At 39.1% G+C, this 22,867-nt stretch overlaps 1 protein-coding gene across 2 annotated transcripts in view; it reads left to right on the top strand.

Moving 5' to 3' along the window:
- LOC126076216 (uncharacterized) overlaps positions 1-22,867 on the top strand; it is a 277,867-nt gene that overhangs the window by 60,817 nt on the left and 194,183 nt on the right. Inside the window, exon 2 of one of the 2 annotated variants that reach the window (XR_007517465.1) lies at positions 1,993-6,493. The exons of the other annotated variant lie outside the window; for it this stretch is intronic. The gene's annotated coding sequence lies outside the window, so the exon portion shown is untranslated. Of the gene's footprint in view, positions 1-1,992; positions 6,494-22,867 lie in introns of those variants that run through there. 2 annotated transcript variants of the gene reach the window in all.

Here is a 22,867-nt window from a genome sequence, read left to right as displayed (position 1 = left end):
AGTAATCAAATCCTGTGAAATGTGTGGTTGTACATAAACAACCTCAGTAGCTACTCTTTGTTCTTTTATTTCATTGTTGTAAATATGTCTATCACACAACTTTTGCCAATTTAACTTTTTATAGGTGTACAACTTACTGACAGCGTTTAGAATAATCGGCTGTGCAACTCTACCCTTAAAAGCAGTTTCACCGTAAAGGGAAACTCAGTAATCCACAAGTAATAACTCACCCTTACCCTCCTCCGTCCCACGCCTGAAAACAGCTAATAAACTTTGGTCTCCATTCATTTGCCTCTTCTTGTGTTTTTATATAAATGAAGTCATGCAATGTTTGTCCTTTGGTGATTGACATATTAGACTCAGCATAATGTCAATGAGTTCCATTCATATTGTAGCACGTATCAAGACTTCATTTCTCCTACTGGCTGAGTATTATCCCATTGTATGTGTGTACCACATTTGTTTATCCATTTATCTGTCGATGGTTGTTTCCACCTTTTGGCTATTGTGAATAGTGCTGCAATGGATATCGGTGTAGAGGTCTTTGTTTGAATCTCTGCTTTCAAATCTAGGAGTGGAATTGCTGGGTCATATAATAGTTCTATTTTTAGTTTTTTTACAAACCACCACACTGTTTTTGCCAACAGCTGTACCATTTTGCATTCCCACCCCCACTGAATGGATAAGAGTTCCAATTTCCCCACATCCTTGCCAACATTTGTTATTTTGTTTTTGTTTTTAATCTCAGCCATCCTTTGTTGTTGTCGTTAGGTGCTGTTGAGACAGTTCTGACTCATAGCAACCTCGTGTATAACAGAACGAAACACTGCCTGGTCCAGAACCATCCTCACAATCATTGTTATTTCTGAGCCCATTATTGCAGCTACTGCATCAGTCCGTCTTGTTGAGGGCTTTCCTTTTTTCACTGACCCTCTGCTTTACCAAGTGTGATGTCCTTCTCCAGGGACTGGTCCCGCCTAACAACAAGTCCAAAGTATGTAAGATGAAGCCTCATCATCCTTGCTTCTAAGGAGCATTCTGGTTGTACTTCTTCCAAGACAGATTTGTTTGTTGTGCCGGCAGTACATGGTGTACTCAATATTCCTCTCCAACACCATAATTCAACTGCATCAATTCTTCAGTCTTCATTATTCATTGTCCAGCTTTCACATGCCTATGAGGCAATTGAAAATACCGTGGCTTGGGCCAGGCACATCTTAGTCCTTAAAGTGACGTCTTTTGATTTCTTGACTGCTGCTTCCATGGGCATTGATTGTGGATCCAAGTGAAATGAAATCCTTGACAACTTCAATCTTTTATCCATTTATCCTGATTTTACTTATTGTCCAGTTGTGAGGATTTTTGTTTTCTTTATGTTGAGGTGTGATCCATACTGAAGGCTGTAGTCTTTGATCTTCCTCAGTACGTGTTTCAAGTCCTCTTTGCTTTCAGCAAGCAAGCTTGTGTCATCTGCATATCACAGGTTGTCAGTGAGTCTTCCTCCAATCCTGATGCTATGTTCTTCTTCATACAGCCCAGCTTCTTGGATTATTTGGTCGGCATACAAATTGGGTAAGTATGGTGAAAGGATGCAACCCTGATGCACACCTTTCCTGACTTTAAACCATGCAGAATCCCCTTGTTCTGTCTGGACAACTGCCTTTTGATCTATGTACAGGTTCCTCATGAGAACAATTAAGTGTTCTCTAATTCTCATTCTTTGCAATGTTATCCATAATTTGTTATGATCCACAAAGTTTAATGCCTTTGAATAGTTAATAAAACACAGGTAAACATCTTTCTGGTAGTCTCTGCTTTCAGCCAAGACCCGTCTGACATCAGTAATGATATCCCTTGTTTCATGTACTCTTGTGAATCCAGCTTGAATTTCTGGCAGTTCCCTTGTGGATGTATTGCTGTAACAGTTTTTGTATGATATTCAGGAATATTTTACTTGCATGTGATATTAATGATATCGTTTTATAATTTCAGCATTCTGCTGGTTCACCTTTCTTTGGAATGGGCACAAATATGGATCTCTTCCAATATGTTGGCCAGGTAGCTCTCTTCCAAATTTCTTAGGATAGACAGGTAAGATCTTCCAGTATTGCATCCTTTTGTTGAAGCATCTAAATTGGTATTCTGTCATTTCCTGTAGCCTTGTTTTTCACCATTGCCTTCCGTGCCATCCTGGTTGGAGTGAAATGCTATCTTGTTTTGGTTTTATTTGCATGTCTGTGATTGCTAGTGATGTTGAGAGTCTTTTCATGTGTTAGGTGGCCATTTGGATGTCCTCTTTGGGGAAATGTCTATTTAAGTAATTTACCTATTTTATGATTGGGTTATTTGTCTTTATATTGTTAAGTTGTTGAAATTTTATAAATATTTTGGTTATTAGATTCTTATCAAATATATATGGTTTCTGAAGGTATTTCCCATTCAGTAGCTGGTATTTTCACTTTTTTAGTAAAGTCTTTCGATGAACAAAAGTATTTAATTTTTACGAGTTCCCATTCATTTATTTTGTCTTTTGCTGTTTGTGTTTTTGTTTTTGTATTAGATAATCCATCCTTAAAAGGTAGGCCTGACAGCGTTGCTCCTGCATTTTCTTCTAAGATTTTTACGGTTTTATCTTGCCCTTTTAGGTCCTTAATCCATTTTGAACTTGTTTTTGTGTATGGTGTGAGGCATGAATCCTATTTCTTTTTTTTGCACGTGAAAATCCAATTTTCCCAGCACCATTTATTGAAGAAGCTCTTCTTTCCCCATTGAATGAACTTAGCACCCTTGTCAAAAATCAGTTGATCATAGATGTGTGATTTCATTTCTGGACTCTCTGTTCTATTCCATTGATCTATGTGTCTATTGTTATAGCAGTACCAGACTATTTTGATTACTGTAGCTGCATAATGCATATTTTCTATTATTTTTATAGTAATGGATGAATGTGAACAGGTACGTACTTTAAAAAAAGTAGTTTTCTGTTTTTTCTTTGTTTCCTCTTTCCCCTCTTTTTCCTTCCCCACCCACATTAATGCTACTGTCTCGAATCCTATTAATACTCAAGCTAACTTATGCTTCATTTAGTATGTGTTTGAGAGGCATGGTGATTCAGTGGTAAAATTTTGCCTTCCATGGGGAAGACCAGGGTTTGATTCCTAGCCAACGCACCTCATGCATAGCCATCACCCATGTGTCAGTGGAGGCTTGCATGTTGTTATGATGACAAATAGGTTTCATCAGAGCTTCCAGAATGAGATGGACTAGGAAGAAAGGCCTGGTAATCTACTTCTGAAAATCAGTCAGTGAAAACCCTATGGATCACAATGGCCCAATCCAAAACAGATCGTGGAGATGGTGCAGGAGTGGGCAACTTTTTCATCCCTTGTGCATGGAGCTGCCATGAGGAGGCTAACTCGAGACAACAACGATATGCGTTTATTTATATTTTCTCTGAACTTATGGGGCCCTGGTGGCAGAGTGGTTAAGTGGTGCTAACCAAAAGGTCAGCAATTCAAATCCACCAGCTGCTTCTTGGAAGCCCCATGAGTCAGTTCTACTTTGCCCTATAGTGTCACTATGAGTCAGAATCCACTTGATGGCAACAGGTTTGGTTTTTTGGTCCTGAACTCATAATCCTATACACAGTATGTGTATACATGTGGAAGAGTTGGTCATTGTTTTCATTTATAGAAATGATATCATCATAGGCAAACTTTTCATTTTGCTTTTCTCATTTATAAATTTCTTCAAATAATCTGATATGACATGAATTTATCGTAGTACCATGACATGGATGTACCATTATTGATCAGATTGTTTGTCTTTTGATTGGCATTTGTTCCAGTTTCTAAAATATTATAAACAATTCTGAAATAAATATCCTTTTATATACACATTTTATGCATTGTCACTTTATTTCTGTGGCAGAAATTCCCAAAGTGGACCTGCTGGCTTGAATGGTTTATGTATTTTAATTTTAATTGATGCTCTCAGATTGTTTTCCATAGCTATCACACTGCACATTTCCACCACTACTGCCAGAAAATACCCCTTTCCTGACATTCCTAGCAGCAATAGATGCCACTCTTTATAATTGTTTTTAGTCTGTTTGATAGGAAAGTAGCACTTAGAAGAGAATAGAAGCCTCACACAGTTCAGCTGACTATGCTGAATATACAGACCAAGAGTAAAAATGAGACAAGGAAAAGGAAGTAAGCCAGAAGCTAGTAGAAGTCTAGTGGAACTGGGAGTGAGGTGCTGCTTTCTAAGAGGGTGTTAACAAACAGGAACAAAATACAAACAGTAATCTGGCAGATTCACTTTTGTTGCTTAATTCGTTTAAAATTACTCTGGTGGCACATTGGTTAAGAGCTCAAATGCTAACCAAAAGGTTGGCATTTTGAATCCACCAACCGCTCCTTGGAAACCCTATGGGGCAGTTCTAACCTGTCCTATAGGGTCGCTATGAGTTGGAATCGACTTGATGGCAATGGATCTGGTTTGATTTTGATTTAGCATCTACTAAAGGCCTGATACTAGCCGTGTATAGGGGATACCACTATGAATAAGTTAGACAATTCCATGAACTCAAGAAGCATTTAAAGCAGTTGGACATTCAAAGGCACATATGCATCCAAGACTCAAAGGAGCCCAACCTGGGGAAAAAATTAGCAGATACAGCTTGCATACCATGTCTTGTAATGCAATCCATTTGAAATGAAAAAGCCAGAAGGGCAGCAAAACCCAGTTTCACAGCAAATGGAGGCCAGCAAGAGTAGAGCAGGAAGGAGGCCCCAGGTGGCCAGGATACAGGGTAGGGTTTACTATTAGACATCAGTGTTTGTGAGATGGGGGCAGAGAAACTCCAAGAGCCCTGCAGATCTGAGCAGGAGGGGGCCAGTTAGAGCAATCTTCATCACAAACCAAAACCAAACCCACTGCTGTTGAGTCAGTCTGACTCATAGCGACCCCACAGAGTTTCCAAGGCTGTAAATCTCTGCAGAAAGCAGACCACATCTTTCTCCCGTGGAGTTGCTGGTGGCTTCAAACCACTCACCTTTCAGTTAACAGCTGATCGGTTTAACCACTGTGCCACCAGGGCTCCTTAGCCTTCACTGCAAGACTATTTCATTAGAAATAGGAAAGTTGCTGCCTAATGGAAGTGCCTGATATTTCTCCTTTTGGGCATAACACAAAATAGAGCTATTTCCAAATTCTATGGGATTTTTGCAGCAAATGATTTTGATGTACTGATCAGCTACGTGTTACTGTTTTTTTTTTTCAGGAAAGAAGAGATGTAATTGATGCTCATTTCAAGGAGGTGTGGTGTGGCTAAGGCGTGCTGTACTATGACAGCTCTACAGTGCAGTGCCGTGAGGCCAGAAGAGGGTTTCCACAGAGAATAATGTCAAGTGCTTGTCAGAGATCCAGGAAGTGATACAGGAAAAGGCTTTTGGGTTTAGCAATTAGAAAATAATTGATGGGCTTGGAAAACAGTTATATTAGAATCATAAGGGCAGAAGGCAGATTTCAGAGAGACTTACAGAGCAAAGGAAATGCTGGTGCTGCAGTGGTTAAGAGCTATGACTGCTAACCAAAAGGTTGGCAGTTTGAATCCACCATGCCCTCCTTGGAAACCCTATGGGGCAGATCTACTCTGGAATCAACTCGACAGCAACGGGTTTGGTTTGGTGGTTACAGAGCAAATTAGTTGTGGAAAAGTGAAGATCAAAAATGTAGATTAAAGGTTTTAGAGTTCTTGTAGTGAAAGGAAGAAAAGTGATAAACTAGCAGGTAGGAGTATTGATTCAAGGGAAAATGTCCTTTGTTTTTCTTAAAGGAAAAGTCAGGTGTAAGTATAACAACATGTAGAAGGAAAGAAGACAGTAACTATTGATGAAGCTTAATATCAAAGGGAGATGGAGCAGGACCAAAGGCAGCCGTCAGATAAGAGGATGGATCACGAACAGGGATAGAAGGCTTAGTCTGAAATGGCCAGAGAGGATCTTTTCCTAGAAGTCTAGGTAAAGGAAGTGTTCGCAAAAAGAAAGAAAGAAAAATAAACACAAACACACACCTAAAAATCTTGAAAGTAATTGTTGCTGTTGTTAGGTGCCGTGGAGTCAGCTCCAACTCATAGCTATCCTATGTACCACAGAATGAAACACTGCCTAGTCCTGCGCCATCCTTACAATCATTGTTATGCTTGAGCCGATCAGTGCAGCCACTGTGTCAGTCCATCTCGTTGAGGGTCTTCCTCTTTTTCACCGACCCTGTAGTTTACCAAGCATGATGTTCTTCTCCAGGGACTGATCCCTCCTGACATGTCCAAAGTATGTAAGAGGCAGTCTCGCCATCCTTGCTTCTAAGGAGCATTCTGGTTGTACTTCTTCCAAAACAGATTTGTTCATTCTTTTGGCAGCCCATGGTATATTCAATATTCTTCACCGACACTGTAATTCGAAGGTGTCAATTCTTCTTCAGTCTTCCTTATTCATTGCATATCATGCTATTGAAAATATCATGGCTTGGGTCAGGTGCACCTTAGTCTTCAAGGTGACATCTTTGTTTTTTTCAACAGCAAAGCAGCAGATTTGCCTAGTGCAGTGCATCTTTTGATTTCTTGACTGCTGCTTCCGTGGGTGTTGATCAAGTAAGATGAAATCCTTGACAACTTCAACCTTTTCTCCATTTATCATGATGTTGGTTATTGGTCCAGCTGTGAGGATTTTTGTTTTCTTTATGTTGAGGTGTAATCCATACTGAAGGCTGTGGTCTTTGATCTTCATCAGTAAGTGCTTCAAGTCCTCTTCACTTTCAGCAAGCAAGGTTGTGTCACCTGTATAACACAGGTTGTCAATGAGTCTCCTCCAATTCTGATGCCCTGTTCTTCTTCATATAGTCCAGCTTCTTGGATTATTTGCTCAACATACAGATTGAATAGGTATGGTGAAAGGATACAACCCTGACGCACACCTTTCCTGACTTTAAACCACTCAGTAGCCCCTTGTTCTGTACGAACAACTGCCTCTTGATCTACGTACAGGTTCCTCATGAGCACAACTAAGTGTTCTGGAATTGCCGTTCTTCTCAATATTATCCATAATTTGCTATGATCCACACAGTCGAATGCCTTTGCGTAGTCAATAAAACACAGGTAAACATCCTTCTGGTATTCTCTGCTTTCAGCCAGGATCCATGTGACGTGAGCAGTGATATTCCTGGTTCCGCATCCTCCTCTGAATCCAGCCTGAATGTCTGGCGGTTCCCTGTTGGTATACTGCTGCAGCTGCTTTTAAATGATCTTCAGCAATATTTTGCTTGCATGTGATATTAAATGATATTGTTAGATAATTTCTGCATTCGGTTGGATCGCCTTTCTTGGGAATAGGCATAAACATGGATCTCTTCCATTCGGTTGGCCAGGTAGCTCTCTTCCAAATTTCTTGACACAGACAAGTGAGCACTTCCAGTACTGCTTACGTTTGTTGAAACATCTAAATTGATATTCCATCAATTCCTGGAGCCCTGTTTTTCGCCAATTCCTTCAGGGCAGCTTAGACTTCTTCCTTCAGTGCTGTTAGTTCCTGATCATATGAAATGGTTGAATGTCTACTAATTCTTTTTGGAGTAATGACTCTGTGTATTCCTTCCATCTCCTTTTGATGCTTCCTGCGTCATTTAATATTTTTCCCATAGAATCCTTCACTATTGCAACTTGAGACTTGAATTTTTTCTTCAGTTCTTTCAGCATGAGAAATGCTGAGCGTGTTCTTCCATTTTGGTTTTCTATCTCCAGCTCTTTGCACATGACATTATAATAATATCATAGAAAAAAATTGTTTCCATAAAGTAGTTTATATATCAACCACCACCAGCTGCCCTGGAGTCATTCAGACTCATGGAGACCCTGTGTGTCAGAGTCGAACTGTACTCCATAGGGTTTTCAATAGGTTGATTTTTTGGAAGTAGATCACCAAGTCTTTCACCTTTTAGAGGTGCTTGTGGGTAGACTGGAACCTCCAACCTTTCAGTTAGCAGCTAAGCATTACAAATGTTTGCACCACCCATTTATATAAAGATTTCTTGGTAATACGAAGGACTTTAGATTCCATTTAAACGCCGTGAGAAGCCCTGGGAGGGTTTTGAGCATGAAAGTAACATGATCTGAGTGATCTTTGAACAGGATCACTCTAGCTGCTGTGTGCAGAACAGAAAGTCAAGTGAGTGAGAGGTGGCCGGGTGACCAGGTCGGAGGCTACTTCAGCAACTGTCCACGTGACAGATGATGGTTCTAGTGGTAGAGGGGTTCAAAGGTGATCGAATTCAACAACAACAAAAAATATCTGCCAACCGGGACTTGACTATTCACTATGGTTAGATTTCTCCCCTTACAATGAGAATGTATTACTTTTATAATTTAGGTCAAAAAACTTAAGCAGTGTTATACCCACTGCGGTTGAGGTAATTCCCACTCGTAGTGACCTCCTAGGGTTTCCAAGGCTGTAATCTTTACAGAAGCAGACTGCCACAGCTTTCTCCTTAGTTGCTGTTGGTGGTTGAGAACAGCTGACCTGTCAGTTAGCAATCGAGCACTTCAACCGCTGCACCAGCAGAGATCCTTAAGCAGTATTATAACATTGCTAAATACCTAGCTGCCGGCAAAGTCAGGTTAACTGCATACTAAAAAAACAAAAAAATAACAATATGCACCAAAAAAAAAAAAAAAGTGTAAGCCAGAAACATATTTTGCTAATTATGAAATGCTAGGCAACACTCTTACGGCATTGGGTGTGTGTGTTGTGCATGAGGCAACACTTTTATTATCCAAAAAATGTTAGGGGTAAAGTTGAAAGCTTATTTACTTAAATTCTCGGAATCAGAGAAGGATCGCAGAGTACTAAGGTATTTTGTCTCTAATCCCCCACAAAGTGTTGTAATGAAATTATGGCTGTGTTTTCCAAAGAAACTGTACCAAGGTTCTTAGATCCTTAATCAAATCAAAATTATCTCTCTACAGACAAGATTTTTTTTCATATATAAATCATTTGGGTTGTTTTTGAACTTTAGACCCACTAAAACCAACATCTGGGTAGTCATTGCTAGTGAACTTTCTGGAGTCTAAGTATACATTCTATTTCCCTGTTTTCTATATAATTTGAGATCAGGGAGAGGAAGAAAAAAAAAAAAAGGACAGAGTTAACATTCAAAAAACTTGTGCTGTCAACAGAACAATTACAAAGCTTCTGCTGACCAGACAAAAAAAACAAAAAAGTAAAAAAGCTGGCCCTTTTTTTTTTCTCCTGTCCTGACTTAAACTTTCCATTTGAAGGTAGCAAACGGATTGATTTCCTCCCTGCTTGCGAGATGAAAACAGGGGAGTGTTCCACCCCTGACAGGCAAACTGCAGCTGATATTACGGTCTGACCTTTGGCTTGCTGTTGGAGCAATATTTCCCTGACATGGCTTTCTCAAACTCTCCTTTTCCTTTTGCAAATCTCAAGATAGGACACAATGTGCCAGGCAAACTTTTCCAAAACTCTTGCAAAGGACATGCTGGCAACTTTTTAGTAATTTGTGGTTGCAGAAAATGAATTGTTGTTGTTATGTGTCATTGAGTCAATTCCGACTCATAGCTACCCCATGTGACAGAGTAGAACTGCCCCATAGGGTTTCCTAGGCTGTAGTGTTTACGGAGCAGATGACCAAGTCTTTTCTTCCGTGGCACCGCCGATGGGTTCAAATCTCCAAACTTTCGGTTAGCAGCCAAGCGTTTAACCATTGCGCTACTAGAGCTCCTTCAGAAGATGAATAGGAGATACAAAAGGGTGTGTGTGAAGCTTTCTAAGGCAATGCATTGTGTAGGTATTCATTTCTGAAATGGAAATCTCTTTCTTGAGGTGTGTATCAATGTAGTTCAAGCCTTAGTTTGATGATTTGTATCATGGAATTGCTAATTTAGAATGCAATAATGTAATAATTCAGATGCCCTTCTCACTCCTTTTATAAATTGGAAAAACAGGCCCATCATCATTATCCTGCAGTGATCTTTGCTATCCTTTTTTTTTTTTTGAGTCTGCTAGCAGGTAAGGCTAATCTCACAGCTAAGCCTTACAATCGACTCTAGAAATCCGTACGTTTACAAGTGCCAACCCGCTCATTCCCCACTTTGTGGGCAAAGAATATATCTGTGATCGGGGCCCTTGGCTTCTCAATGCTTTGCGTAGAGCCTGAACCCGTGTTCATTTTAAAACAAAAAGAACTAGGCCAACTTTCATGTCAGAGATGAGCATTATTGGAACTCCATGTTCTTATAAATGGGGAAATTTTAATTTAGGGCTTTTGTTTGTTTGTTTAGTTTTGTTATTTTTGCCAGTACCTTCCTCTTCATTTGCTGTGGGTTGAATTGTGTTTCCCAAAAGATATGTTAAAGCTCTAACTCCTGTACCTGTGAATGTGACCTTATTTGGAAATTGTGTCTTTGCAGATGTTATTAGTTAACGAGAGGTCACATTCAAGTTGGGCGGGCCCTAATCCAATACTACAGGTGTTCTTATAAAAAGAGAAGAGACACAGAGTCAGACCAGAGGGAAGACAGCCATGTGAAAATGAAGGCAGAGACTGAAGTGATGGTGCCACAAGCCAAGGAATGCCTAGGACCACAAGAATCTCGAAGAGGCAAGGAAAGGTTCTTCTCCTAGAATTTTCAGAGACAGCATGTCTCTGCTGACACCTTGGTTTTGACTTTCTAGCCTCCGCAACTGTAAGAGAATACATTTTTGTGGTTTTAAGCTATCCAGGTTGTGGTACTTTGTTATGGCAGCTCTAGGAGACTGATACATACCTCCTTTCTTTGCCTGGACCCTGTCTCTGCTATTAGCACTTACTGATTGTTTCTGTGTGACATGTACTGGGAAAATGGCTTTGTCAGCATTATCTTATTTAAACATAGTATCAGCCTAATGACAGCTGACAGGTATCACTATCCTCAACTGTATCTATGAAGAAATTGAGTGTCTGAGACAGCTGGTGAGGGTGAAAAATTGGATTCAAACCTGGACCTGCCACTGATGATCTTCTTCCATTACCCTATACTTCTGCTTTGATTCAGAACCTTAATTTTGTTTGATTAGTTTAAGACGGCAAGCTTTCAATCTCTAAATCAGACTTCTTCTTGCCACTTATAAGATAATCAAGGAGTTTGGGCAACTGCACCCTCTTTCCCTATTTAATCGTTTAATATATCCAACTCTCCTAGGTAACTTAGGCCTCTCTACTTTAAAGTTAAACTTGAAGTTGCAGTTAAATCTCTGAACCAACAAACATGAAAAAAATAACAATTATGGCTCTCCAAACCACCAAATCTCCCCTCTAATCTTATTTCCCTCCCATGTAATCCTCCTTGCATTTGGCTTGACCAAAAAAATATGAAATTGCTGGGTTATAAAATCTATATAACAAAGTTTAATTTTTGATGTGGGTCCTGTTACTCAATGAGAGAGTGGGTGTGTGCATGCAAAAATGTGCACCCATAGACACATACACACACACATACTCATACCACACACACACCCCCAAACACCACACACACTCACACAACACACACTAACACCATGCACGCGTATACCACACACTCACTTACTCACATACCACAAACACCATGAATACATACACCGCACACTCACTCCCTCACATATCACAAACACCACACACACATTCACACACAACAAACACCACACACAAACACCACTCACACCACACGTGCATACTCATACCACACTCACATGTCACACACACATACTGCACTCACACACCACACACACAGCACACACACACCACACATACACACACAGTTATACCATATACACACCACACACACACATAAATTTTTTTTTTTTCCTATTTTAATCTGATGAATTAGATTAAGAGCAAAAACCCTGTTTAGTGGGCTGGTGTGGACACTGTCCCAGCCTCCTGGCAGGGCAATCATCTTGAGGAAAGGGCTCGTGACTGTTCTATACTCTGTCTATCTCATTTGTGGAAAGTGGATACACACTCCCAGGGAAGAGTACAAGAACATATTTTGGTTTTGTTTATTTTATTTTATTTTCTAAGGGGGGAAAATTAAGCCTCATGTTTTTCTTGGTGCATGTGTGGTGCTTAAAATTATTCAATATATGTATGAATGAATAAGTGAATGTAACAATATAGACAATCCTAAGGAAAAATCTCTTTAATGTATGTTATTACTAGAGGTTTTTCATAGTGATATCTGGGTCTTCCAGTTAGCATACAAAGGAATAATTATTGAAATGTATGTTTAATAAAGTATTCTGAGTTATTATGTAATCTCAGTATTTATATTCAGAGGAATAAAAATGTTATCAGAGACACAATTTGATGATATTGTGTACCATTTAACACAGGCATTAAAGACATGTGGTAAGGCTGTAGTTTCAGAAACTTTTACTAACACGTGTTTCATGTGACTATCATGTTTCGTGAATTCTGGTTTAATTTTAAATGGCCCACTATAGAAATTTGTTCTGGACTTTACCTTAACAGAAATAATTATAATGGATTGGTTAGCTGTTCATGCTGTGGTCTTTTATGCCATCAGAAGGGTCTGACTTCATTGATTGAGCTATGCAGTAGTTAACCTACATTTTAAATGATACGCTGTTCTACAAACCTACTACTGAGACTAGGTCTTCAACTTTATGGTAACTTTGCTAAACATGACGCTTCCATTCTCGCTGGTGATATATGATAGCTCTTTCTTCTCTGGTATAATACTTTTTTTCCTCTATGACCAAACCATTGTCTCTGTGAATTTCAAATCATGTTAGTTAGTTCTGAGATTCAACAGCCTGTGCTCAGACTTCCTTTACTTTAATCCATCCTGTCTGGACAGCCCTATTAAGTAGTGTTCTGAGTCAGAATCGATTCAATGTCATTCAACAGTAACAATGTGCTTTGATCATTTTTATTAACAGAACAATCCCTTTGTATATGGAATAAAGCACAACTTTCTTAAGCTTATTTGTTTTTGAAGACTTCCACAATCTAGATCTTCTATCCTTATTTTCTATACCTTGAAAACATACTTATTGCTCAGAACAACTTGCCATTCCCTGTTTTTATCTTTAAGTTTCCATTTTCTGAGTCATTGACTAAAACTCTGCTCCCTTATCTCCCCTAAAATAATTAAAACTCTAAGTTATAAAAGGTATAAGCTTTTAAATTCAGTGAATGATTATGGATGGCCTAGAAGGAGTTTAGGTGCCTCTAGGGGTGGCACAAATGATTAAGCACTTAGCTACCAGCCTAAAGGTTGGCAGTTTGAACCCACCCAGAGGCAACACAGAAAGAAGACTGGGCAATCTGCTTCTAAAAGGTCACAACCTTGAAAACCCTATGGAGCACAGTTCTGCTCTGCACACATGGGGTCGCCATGAGTCAGAATCAACTCAGTGACAACTGATGTAAGATACACTTGGCTAGGAGAAGCTATCATTCCCTAAGTCATCCTGATTTATGTAAGCCAGAGTGGTGGGCTCAAACCAATTTAGCCAGAAAGAGGAGGGGGCAAAATACTGATTAGACAAAATGTGAACACATATGCCAACAGAATCGAGGCAGAATTGAATTCAGATCAAAAAGCCAAGTGTGTCCATGTGGAGAGAAATGGAATCAGATCGCAACGTGTCAGGAAGGCAGAGAATGTCTAAGGCGGCACTATGCAATAGAAGTTTCTGCTATGATGAAAATGTTGCAGGGGACCCCAGAGCCCAATTGCATTTTTCTGTTTGGGGGTGTAGTAGGCTAATTCAAAGGTCTGGAAGTGTAATGGGTAAAATATTTCATAATTCAAGTTGTCATCTGTGCTCGCTTACTCTGAACTTTTTTGGTGACTCATTTCTTAAGTGACTCCCAGAAGATTATTGCTGTTAGTTGCTGTCTAATTGATTCCGACTCATGGTGATCCCATGTGTACAAAGTAGAAGTACACATAAAAAACATTTAATAAATGTGAAAGGTGAAGCCAGGTAAAGGAATTGACTCCTAAGGACTTCATAATCTTCTGCCAAGTGGGACTCCTTGATCGCGGTGCTACATAATACTATCTAATAACAGCAGCCAAAATTTATTAAATATTTTTTATATACCAGGTATTTATGAAGTGACTTACATATATTATCTCATTTCAATATCACAGCAACTCAGTGTTAAGTAGGTAATGTTATTAATTGGAGTTCCTGGGTGGTACAACTTGTTAAGCACTTGGCTGCTATTCAGAATTGTGGGAAGTCTGCTCATTCTCTTTTTCCATTAAGGAAAAGGAGGTTCTTGAGAGGTAGAACAAATAAATGCCTATGTAAGATGGCTTTAGGAATTTCCGAAGAAATAATTTTGCAAAGAAGATTTGAGTTGGCATTTGCCCGAATGTTCTAGACTGTAAATCATAGGACATTAATGAAATGTTACGTTTTATCCTACATCAAAGATGATAGAGTTACTGCAAAGAAACACACGAAAAGATGGTTGACATCATTAACCATTAGGAAAATACAAATTAAATCTTAATGAGAAAATATTACACACATATTAAAAAAAAATTTTTTTTTTTTTAAACCTATTAGAATGGCCCAAATCCAAAAAACAAAACACCAAAAAACCTGGCAATACTAAGTGCTGACAAGGAGGCAGAGCAACTGGAACTCTCATATATTGCTGGGAGAACTCTGAATGGTACAGCTACTCTGAAAGATGCTTTGGTAGTTTTTTATAGAGTTAAAAACACCATTGCTATATAATCCAGCAATTCCACTTCTGTGTATCTACCGTCAGAGAAATGAAAACCTCTGTTCACACAAAAACCTGTACATGAATGCTTATAGCAGCGTGATTCCTAATAGTGAAAAAGTGGAAACATCCCAAATGTCTTTCAGGGGATGAATGGATAAACGAACCGTTTTATAGATTTCCAGTTGCACGAATAATGTGTGTGCGTGTGTGTGTGAGAGAGAGAGTCTCTGCCCTCCTCCCATTCCCTAACTGCGTGGTGCCAGAAGTGATATATCATTACAACTCATCCACCATTGCTGTTGCACAGTTCAGAGAGAGAGAGATTTAGAGAGAGTGTGTATTAACCCCCCTCTCAATCTGTGAAATAAAGAATTTAACTTTACCCTACGAATTTGCCCTTTGTCCTTGGTTCCTGAGAGAGAACCTCTAAAACCTTGGAATTTCCCCAGTGACTGAAATATCTTTCATGAGGCCTCAAGACCACGTGTGTTTAACAGGTTATACTTAATGAGATTACTCTTGGATGGGGGCTGGCCAGACCACAAAGACTCATTGTGTGGTATCAGCTGACCTCAGGGGAGGGAGGCATGATTCAATCACTCCTTCCTATATAAAGGAGCTCCAAAGAGTCTCTGAACAGGGAAGCTCCTATGACTTTCTAGTTGATGAAAGACACTGATGCATGTGGGAGGATATCAAGTATCTTTTTCAGACATGCAAATTTCATGTTGGAAACCCTCCCAGACCTCACCCTAGGGTATCTCTTCATTTGTATACTTTTTGATATAATTTAATTTTAAGTATAGTGTTTTCCTTAGTTCTGTGAATTGTTCTAGTAAATTATTGAACCCAAGAGAGTAGTGGAAGCCTTGGGGACCCCTGAATTTATGGCTAGCATCTTGAGCAGGTTTTAGGTTTATCTCGAAGGGGTAGTGGGAAAACCTCAAATTTGTAGCCAGCAGTTCAGAAGTAATGGTGTAGTGGGAACTCCAAGCTTGTGACTGGTGTCTGAGGTCTTCGGCAGACTTGGCAGTCTGGAGGACTGTGTGCTTTAACTTGTGAGGTCTGACCTAGCTCCAGGTGGTTAGTGTCAGAGGAAGAAATGCTGTGCATGCAGCTGATTTCAGAACAGAAGTGCAACAGAGGGCAACAGAATGGATAATAAATTGATTTCATTGATTCTTACATTTGGTATCAGAGAAATGGGATTTGATTTTCCCTATATAACCACTAACTGACTTGAAACTGAAATGATGTATTAATTTCAACTCGGGATTCAAATCTAGACCTCATTACCTCCTGTGAAGAGGTCACAGAAACTTCTGGTCTTCTACTAACTTATTGGTAAAATGAGGCTGCTAGTAATACCCAGAGAGCTCTAGTGGTGCGGTGATTAAGCACCCCATGGGAGAAAGATGTGGCAGTCTGCTTCTGTAAAGAGTTACAGCCTTAGAAGCCCTATGGGCAGTTCTACTCTGTCACATGGGGTTTTTATGAGTCAAAATCGACTTGGTAGCACCTAACAACAACAGGTATACCTACCTCACAGTTAGCTGCGAAGATTAGAGGAGATGCTGAATACCAAAGCAGTCAGTAAGTTACAAAAGTGCTGAGTATGTACTATTTTTACTATGATTTTATTTTCTTACTGGAGAAACAACCATGACTTTTTGGTTGCCTTTTTTTTAAATCGTTATAAAAATATATACCACAATATTTCCTAATTCAACATTTTTTTGATGTGTATAATTCAGTGACACTGGCTACATCAATCGTGTTGTACAATCATCACCAATATCCCTTGCCAAAAGATCACTTTTAGAATTGACAAAGGCCGTGGGACAAAAATTAGTTCAAAATGGAAATAACATTGAAAACATATCATTATATCATGGGTGAGATAGGCCTAACAATGAAGAGACTATCTAAAGTTTATTCATAAATTAGGAACACGACCATTTCAAGGAAGGAAGAGGAATATGGGAAAAACAAACAGGAAGTCAAGGAAACGTGTTAATAAGTGCCTTTTCAGGCACAAGTCCTCTTCCTCTCAGAGCCACCATGTACAGTTGCCTGGGTCTTTCACTGAACAAAATTGCCTGGACAAGTGTAAGAAAGGAAGTTTAAAATCCAGCCTTTGCTCAGTTTCACAAACCACACATCCTAGGGTTACAGCTGCTTAGAGGAATGGCACCTTTTCCAAAAGAGCACAGAGACGCTGAACGGATTATCCACAGCCCTGTGTCTTTGGGCTCAGGTGACCCCAGGTGATTTCTCTCATATGAAAGCCTGTAGTTCCCATAATCTGCACTGCTCATGAGACACTATCATATAATATATCATTTAGTATTAATTTATACTGTCATAATCTTTCAATAAAGTTCTTATTATGCATAGACATTTATTGAGCATCTGCTAAGTGTGGGCTGGGGAACTCAGCATGGATGTGTTTATAGCTTATCTCTCAAACAACCTAAAACACGTTTTGTGTGTAGGAGTAGTTACAGTTTCTTGGATCTAGTTGAGCCTCTTGTGCAATGCTCTGTTGTTTAGCTGCAAGATTTTTTTTTTTTAAAGGAGATTGAATGATTGATTGAATGATTGATTGATTGAGGTCAAAATAGTTTGAAGAAAGTCAAATGGCAATGATAGTAGACAGTGAAAAGCAAAGACGTAAAGTGCTAGCTAAAACTGGAAGCATAAATGTGGTTTGTCACAGGTGAAAAACTAAAGTCAAATCATGAAAGCTGAAATGTGTTACTTCCACCTCCTCATCTGCCGATCATCATATTTTAGCTTCAGTATTTTTATCTTCTTACTTTTTCTAGGATGCTAACATTTAATTTTAAAGTTGGCTTGGAATTGGAAATGTACTGAGAATGACTTTGACATATTATTAAATGTGACTTTATATTTCCAAATAAATGGATAGGAAAATGGAATATTCTATACTGAAATTTAGTTTACAGTTAGTTTTTGAGAAATACATCTGATTGGTATATGGAGATGTTGAAGGATGACTATTATACCAATGAAAACTCTCCAGACATTTCTTTATGTGACCCAAAACCAAAAAAAGCCAAACTCATTGCCATCAAGTCGATTCCGACTCATAGCAACCCTATAGGATGGGGTAGAGCTATCCCATAGAGTTTCCAAGAAGTGCCTGGTGGATTTGAACAGCTGACCTTTTTTGGTTGGCAGGCTTAGCTCTTAACCACTAAGTCGCAAGGGTTTCCATGTGACCCAAAAGATATCATTTTTCAAACATTTTTTTTTAATTGTTAAAGAATATATGCTATTATAAAGGATTTGGAAAGGTACAAAAGGACAAAAAAGAAAATTAAAATCTCCCGTAATGTAACTGCTGTTGCCATTTTCATGTATTGCTTTTGTACACACATAAAAGCAAGACTGGGATCATACTGCATAAATAAATTTACATCCATCATAAAATTTCTTCAAGTTTAAAAAATATTTTTCAAAGCATTAATTTCCAGTGATCAATTTTATTAATGTAGCATAATAATTTTGGGATGTACATTCTAAATTTTCACTAGTAAAAAAAAAAAATCTTTTTGCATCCATCTTTGACCACATTTCTGATTATTTTTTAAAATGTATTACAAAGAGGAAGTATTGGGTCATAGGTATGGATTCTATGTCTTCTATCAAGATGCATCAACCATTTACCAAAACAAGCAATAATGTATTTCATGAAATCCAGGGTACCATCAATTCTAAGAAGTATCATAATTTTAAGTACTAGTTAGAAAGAAGTTTCCAATTAAGCCATGACTTTATAATTTTGATATATCTAATTAAAAGGATTTTGGACTTATTTACATATGATTTATCACATATTGTTCTTCCTTATTTATAAAAAGGGGAATGCAAGTGAAAGGAATCAGTTAAATTATTCTCTCAACTACTTTACATTCAGAGTTGAACTCTTTTGACTCAGAATCATCTCTGTTCATTTTTTTTTTTTTTTTTTGCATAATGCCATTCTCTGTGCCATCAAATGCTTTGGTGATACCCCCTCAAAACCCCAAAACCCACTGCCGTCAAGTCAATTCCAACTCACAGCAACTCTGTACAGCACTTCTTAAAAGAGAGCTTCACTATTACCTCCCAAACTTTCTTTTGAGCCACTGACATCTATTCTGCAAATTTTGATGCTGTTGTTTTCTAGATTGGCAAGTGATTTGAAATTCTTTTGCATGTATCTGAGTAACGAATTGTAATCCTTCTTTATTTTCTTTCATATTTTCTCAAGCCATTGATTCTCAAAGCATTTATGCCTTGCAAGAAAATACAGAATTATAGTAATTTATTTACCAACAAATATTTTCTTTGCTGATCTCACATTTGGTTCCTTCTGCTCTATTTCCATGCCTTTCGGCTTATCCAATAACTTTTTGTATCGATGAAAAATCAAAGCATAATCTTTTGGAAAACATTTCAAATGTTAATTAAACCCAGCATGTTTAGTGCCAACCATGAACACTGTACAATTGGATTGCAACAATATGAACACTGAGGACCAAATTCTTGTATTCACAGGTCAATTCTATTAAGACTTCTGCCTGGAGATGATGATTTTATGATGCCAGTGATTTTCAGGCAGATTCTGATTTCAGAGATTTTGAAATGAGACAATCGGTTGCCTTAGACTTGATGCGATATGGTGGTGGAGGAGAAACAGGCTTGGTTATGTGCAGGGAGTCAGGGTTGGAAGGACGTGCTCAGTTTGGCAGAAGTTGAGTTTAAGGTGTCTGGGACTAGGTTCAGGTGTGAGTAACAGAGTCAGGAAGACCAGATGGTTGGTTTACAGCTAAAAGGGTACGTGCTGATGAGAAGGAAGCCCAAGTGACAAGCAGGAGGAAGCGAGGGGTGTCCCCAGCGATGTGCTTGTGTAAGAGGCCTGTGTGTGTTAGGTAGTTCGGCACTCAGCCCCACATCCCCACACACATGTGGATCGGTTAAGATTGCTCCAAAAACCAAACCCACTGCTGTTGAGTCAATTCTGACTCCCAGCGACCCTATAGGGGGACAGAGTAGAGCTGCCTCAGAGTTTCCAAGGAGAACCTGGCAGATTTTGAACTGCTGACCTCTTGGTTAGCAGCCATAGCGCTTAACCGCTAGGCCACCAGGGTTTCCTAAGATTGCTCAGGCAAGTGAAATAAACTTTGTTATTCCCATCACAAAAGCCCCGCAAGAAGTTAACTACTTCTCCTTAAAGGACAAAGCAGAATTCGAGGTTAAGTATCATATTCCCCACTGTAGTGTGTGTAAGAAACAATGAAAAAGGAAAATTTATTGTTCTATAATAAAAATAACAAGGGAGAATAAGCCAGTCTTCTCTATACAGGTAAACGAAAGGATAAAACACAACACAAGAAAACAAAAACACCTTGATGGTTATACAACTGAGTATTTGTTTTTAATTGTACTGCTTTTCCCTTTGCCCTCCGATTTTATGGAGCATAATTTGTTCTCTCCTACATAGACATATCAAAGGCAGTGGTTGTATTCTTTGCCTATAGCTTGGGGAAATGCATTAAGATAGCTTTAATGAGAATGCAGCTCAAAGCAAGGGTATTTACAAAGGATACTTATAGCTCAGATTATGAATATCAACTTTATATTGATGTAACCAAAGCAGTATGGTTTCCTGAGGCATTATGGAAGTGTTGCCATTCAAAGTAAACTTCCAACAGAACTCCACTTATTCCTACCTTTACTTAGAATCAAATTATGTGGGCTCTCCTTCAATGGGGAGAAGTGTAAAGCTATAAATTAGAAAATATGCAGATTTTTCTCCCACTTGGGCCAAATGAAAATAAGGTGATTTATCTGTGTGGGATGTGGCTGGAGGCTAGTGAGGAGTAGGCGAACTGAAGAATGGCAGGATGGTCTGAAGTAAAAGAAATTGTTCCCTTCTGGGGGTGTAGGGAGTGCTGTGTGTCTTGTATATTTCTCCCCACAGCCTCCAGATTAATTCTTAACTGCATGACATAGAAGGCCCTTTATAATCTAGCTTCTCAAATTTCATTTCACACCATTTCCCCCATGTTCTTTGTAGTCCGGCAATTCATCTTTAAACAAAATTTTATTGCCAGTGGCCATGGATTGAATTGTGTCCACCAAAAACACGTATCAACTTGATTAGTCCATGATTGTCCTCCATTTTGTGATTGTAACTTTCTGTTAAAGAAGATTAGGACGGTGTTGTAATTCAACATGCCCCACTGTAGTATGTGTCACGTCTTACTGATCCAATGTAAAGGGAGTTCCCCTGGGGTGTGGCCTTCACCACCTTTTATCTTACAAGAGATGAAAGGGAAGTGAGCAGAGAGTGGGGACCTCATACCACCAAGAAAGAAGCACCCAGAGCAGAGGTTCCGGTGCGGAGTAACACCTAGTCCAGGGGAAGATTGATGAGAAGGGCCTTTCTCCAGAGCTGAAAGAGAGAGAAAGCCTTCCCCTGGAGCTGATGCCCTGAATTTGGACTTGTAGCCTACTAGACTGTGAGAGAATAAATTTCTCTTTGTTAAAAGACGTCCACTTGCGGCATTTCTGTTATAGCAGCGCCAGATGACTAAGGCACCAGTCATGTGATACTTCTTGCAGGCTAAGCTCTTTTCCTAAAATCTCCTGACCCACCATCACCAACCAGAATACCAAAAAAAAAACCCAGACCCAGTGCTGTCGAGTCGATTCCGACTCATAGCGACCCTATAGGACAGAGTAGAACTGCCCCCTAGAGTTTCCAAGGAGCGTCTGGCGGATTCCAACTGCCAACCCTTTGGTTAGCAGCCATAGCACTTAACCACTAAGCCACCAGGGCTTCCCCAACTAGAATAACTACTATAAAGTCTTTTCCCACTGCCGTCAATCCAACACATAGTGATCCTACAGAATGGGATAGAGCTGCCCCTTAGGGTTTCCAAAGCTGTAATCTTTATGGAAGCAGACTGCCACATCTTTCTCCCATGAAGCAGCTGGTGGGTTCAAACCATTGACCTTCTGGTTAGCAGCCATGTGCTTAACCACTGTGCAACCAGGGCTCCTTTGTATATGCACCTCATCTAGAAAGCTTTCCTGACCCCTCAAGCCCAGGTTAGATTCATTTCTTTGTTTTCTAACATCATGCTGTGTTTACAGTCGCCATAGCCCTGAACAGACTATTTGTTGACCTCACACATTTCCCCAATAAGACTGTAAGTTATAAAGAGGAGGGAACATTCTTTTGCAGAGGCTGATAATCTTTGAGTAAAATCTATTCTTCCTTTGTTTCATAGTAATAGGTTGCTTTCTCTCTTTAAAAAAAAATATATATATATAAATTGTATATATATATTATATATATATATATGGAAACCCTGGTGGTGTAGTGCTTAAGAGCTATGGATGCTAACTAAAAGGTCAGCAGTTGGAATCCACCAGCCACTCCTTGGAAACCCTATAGGGTAGTTCTACTCTGTCCTGTAGGGTAAATATGAGTCAGAATGAACTCTGTAGCAGTGGGTTTGGGTTTGGGATGTTAATATATATCATGTATTCTTTGCTGATTTTGTAAAGGAATTATAAGAATGACGAGCTCAGGCAATAACTAGCTGGTTCGCAAAAAGAGATCAAACAGAATAGAGACAATGTAAAAACTGGGGTTCCCACAGAGTTGGAAAAGCCAATTATTTCTTTTTACCTAACAACTTGATTTGAGACTATTGGTTTTCAGAACGTTTCTCAAAGTCAGTCCATTAGCACAAGGAGTTAACTTTCCTAGGTCAAGGATCCTTCACAATTCCTGTGCTTCAGGATTTGAAATTTGTCACTAGCCGACTGTGTTTGTTCCATACTTTACTTTTCTGCATGGGAGTTGTGATGGTTAAGGTTTTGTGTCAACTTGCTGGGGCATGATTCTCAGTAGATTGGCAGTTATGTAATGATGTAATTTGGAAGTTATGTAATGATGTAATCATCCTTCATGATGTGATCTGATGTGATCAGCCAATCAATTGTAAGGAAATTTTCCTCGGGTGTGTGTCCT

Source organism: Elephas maximus, chromosome 1 (genome assembly GCF_024166365.1).
Source record: "Elephas maximus indicus isolate mEleMax1 chromosome 1, mEleMax1 primary haplotype, whole genome shotgun sequence".
Lineage (NCBI taxonomy): Eukaryota > Metazoa > Chordata > Mammalia > Proboscidea > Elephantidae > Elephas > Elephas maximus.
The sequence above is the reverse complement of the archived record's forward strand: the minus strand, read 5'-3'. Positions and strand labels throughout refer to the sequence as shown.